The following is a 3,168-nucleotide window of genomic DNA, read 5'->3' on the forward strand; positions in this document are numbered from 1 at the left end:
CAACCTTATAATATATACTAGTCCTCCTCTGTAAAAAAGTTTCAAAAGGGAGGACTCCTTAAATTCTCTTTACATGTGCTCTGTCTTCCTCCAACAGAGGTCCAGATGTCCTTCTGTTTCAGAATCTTCCTCAGGGAGTCCAACAATAATTTTCAGCACAAGGTTGCTAAATACCAAAGTTTTAATCCAAAATTCTCTTTCAATGAACGCTGCAAAAAGTTTTTTGATGAGCTACAAGCCTCCTCCAAATTGAAAAGCACGTTGCATTAAAGTTGTGAGCAGGTGATTTGGCTGCTGCATAAATTAGTGTGCTCTGGAGCCCTCCTTCCTGAGCTAAGAGAAAAATGTGTGAGCAAGAGCCTAAAAAACTGTGAGCCAGCTCACATTCACTCAGCTTAGAGGGGACACTGGTGTGGACTAGGGAGGCGGCGGCGACTGCAGAGGGATGGGGTCGGGAGCAATGTTCCCTCTAAGCTGTGGAGTCTGGTGAGCAAAAATTCTACTTTGTGAGCTCCTGGCGTTAAAGTTGTGAGCGAGCGATTTCGCTACTGCATCAATCAGTTTGCTCTTCCTGAGCTGAGACGAAAATGTGTGAGCCGGAGGCTAAAAAACTGTGAGTTAGCTCACACTGACTCAGCTTAGAGGGAACACTGGTTGGGAGGCACAGAAGGCATCGTTGTCAGTGGCTACGTTTTTGGCTCCCTGAAGCTTGAACTGTTACGGGGGCCCCCTTCTCAACCAGCGAGGACAGGGCAACATCCGACAAGGTCCAAAGGGCCTGAATTGAGAACTCAGATGGCTTTTTAAGGTTCTGATTGGCTAAGGGCTGCACGGTAGAACTTATCCAGCCGTGCACCAAGGAAGGATTTGAGGATCCAGCTGCCCAAATGTAGGCTATGAATAGATCCTGGGTGAGCCCAGACAACTGGGGGTTTGGGTCCTGCAGGCCCCCCCCCGAGAAAATTTTGAAATCTTACCCTTCACAGGGACATTTTGAGGCCACATGAAATGGGTATCAGAGCATATTCTAAGGTCAGTATTAAGTATTTCAACCCATTGGCTTATGATATTGTATGTCAATAAAAGGTATTTGAAGTTTGAAGTTTGCCACAGGAAGTGGTGGCGGCTACAAGCATGGACGGCTTCAAAAGGGAATTAGATAAGCATATGGAGCAGAGGTCCATCACTGGCTCTTAGCCACAAAGTATAGATAGGGGCTCTGGGGCAAGTGATGCTCTGTCTTCTCGGTGCTTGGGGGGGGGGGCAACAGTGGGAGGGCTTCTAGTGTCCTGGCCCCACTGCTGGTCCTCCTGATGGCCCCTGGTATTTCTGGCCACTGTGTGACACAGAGTGTTGGACTGGATGGGCCTTTGGCCTGATCCAACATTGGCATCTCTTGTGTTCTTATGTTCTTATGATTCTGTCACTAAAATAGCCTTATTTTATCAACAAACACTTAAAAAAAACCTCCGTCGATTTTGTTGAAACATTCACCCATTTTTTAAAAAAGTTGCTTCAGGGCCTCTCCAGGATTAAGCCCTGAAGCTTAAGTTTAGAATCATAGAGCTGGATGGTGACCTCCAGGGTCATCTAGTCTAACCCCCTGCACAAGGCAGGAAATTCACAAATACCCCACCCCCAGTGACCCCTGTTCCACACCCAGAAACTGACAAAAAACCTCCAGGATCTCCAGCCAAACTGGCCTGGAGAAAAATTGCTTCCTGACCCCAAAGTGGCGACCGGCATTTCCCTGGGCATGTAAGAAAGGGCCACGAGAAATAAGCACAGAGGCAACCCTTCCTGCCCTCCCTCTTCATTAGTTTCATAGTAGATCTGCCCCTGGGCATTGTGTACATCAGGTTACACGATGACAGCAGGGCCGTGCTGCTCGTGAGCAAAGCTCCCTCTAAGCCAGTGATGGCGAACCTTTTAGAGACCGAGTGTCCAAACTGCGACCCAAAACCCACTTATTTATTGCAAGGTGCCAACACGGCAATTTAACCTGAATACTGAGGTTTTACTTTAGAAAAAACAACTCATACATTAATTTAAGATTATCCAAACAAAGTAAGGAAAGCAATCCCAAATGCTTTCATTTACTTAAAATTATTTGGCAGAGAATTCGACACTTTAATGATGGTCTGGGCCTGGCTGGGGTGATGGCACGCGTGCCCACAGAGAGGGCTCTGAGTGCCACCTCTGGCACCTGTGCCATAGGTTCGCCACCACTGCTCTAAGCTGTGGAGTTTTGTGAGCAAAAATTCTACTTTGTGAGCTACTGGCATTAAAGTTGTGAGTGAGCCATTTGGCTACTGCATAGTTTAAGTTGCTCTGGAGCCCTCTTTCCTGAGCTAAGACAAAAATGTGTGAGCCAGAGGCGAAAAAACTGAGCTAGCTCACACTAACTCAGCTTAGAGGGAACCTTGCTCGTGAGGTGTCGCTGGCTTGCAGAAGGCGTGGGGTAAACTGGCATCAGTCATCGGGCTGCGAGAAGCAGGAGGACCCAGGCAGGGATCTCGCTGGTGGAAGAGATCCAGTCTGCCACAGTGTTCAGAGTGCCTGACTAGGACCTGGGTTCAGATCCTCTGCCGTGGAGCTCGCTGGATGGCTCTGGGTGGCCAAGCCCCGCTTTCTGAGCCTCGCCTGCCCCACAGAATAAAACAGGAGTCAAGCGGCACCTGGAAGACGAACCACCTTTATTCCAGCATGACTGCTTGTGAGCCATTTCCTGCTTCATGAGGTGCACTGAAGGGTACGTCAATTTATATGTACCACAGAAAAGTAGGGAAGGGTTATGCGGAAAGGGCAGTCGAAACAAGGTCCGACCTAACCAGTAATCAGTTCCCTCCGCAGAGACACTCTCTGCTGCTAAAGCAGCCTGATGGATTTACACTCCCATTTATTTACTTATTTACTTACTTAATTCGTTCCCACTGGTGACCCCAGGTGGCTTCTATTTATTTATTAATTATTTATTTATTTATTTTTCACATTTATATCCCGCCCTCCCCAGTGGGCTCAGGGCGGCTAACATGGGCAGGACAACAGCCATGCCGAGGGTAAAAACATATAAAAACATGATAAAACATTCAACATTAAAACCACCATGCTCAATCCATTAGGATCAATTACTGCTGTCCCCAGTCCGGGATCATAACTCCACCGTTC

General features: G+C 47.7%; 1 protein-coding gene across 1 annotated transcript in view; it reads left to right on the forward strand.

Moving 5' to 3' along the window:
• ACBD4 (acyl-CoA binding domain containing 4) overlaps positions 1 to 3,168 on the forward strand; it is a 43,947-nt gene that overhangs the window by 441 nt on the left and 40,338 nt on the right. The gene's annotated exons all lie outside the window — the stretch shown is intronic.

This window comes from Gekko japonicus, unplaced genomic scaffold (genome assembly GCF_001447785.1).
Source record: "Gekko japonicus isolate JY-2015 unplaced genomic scaffold, Gekko_japonicus_V1.1 scaffold1434, whole genome shotgun sequence".
NCBI classification, from domain to species: domain Eukaryota; kingdom Metazoa; phylum Chordata; class Lepidosauria; order Squamata; family Gekkonidae; genus Gekko; species Gekko japonicus.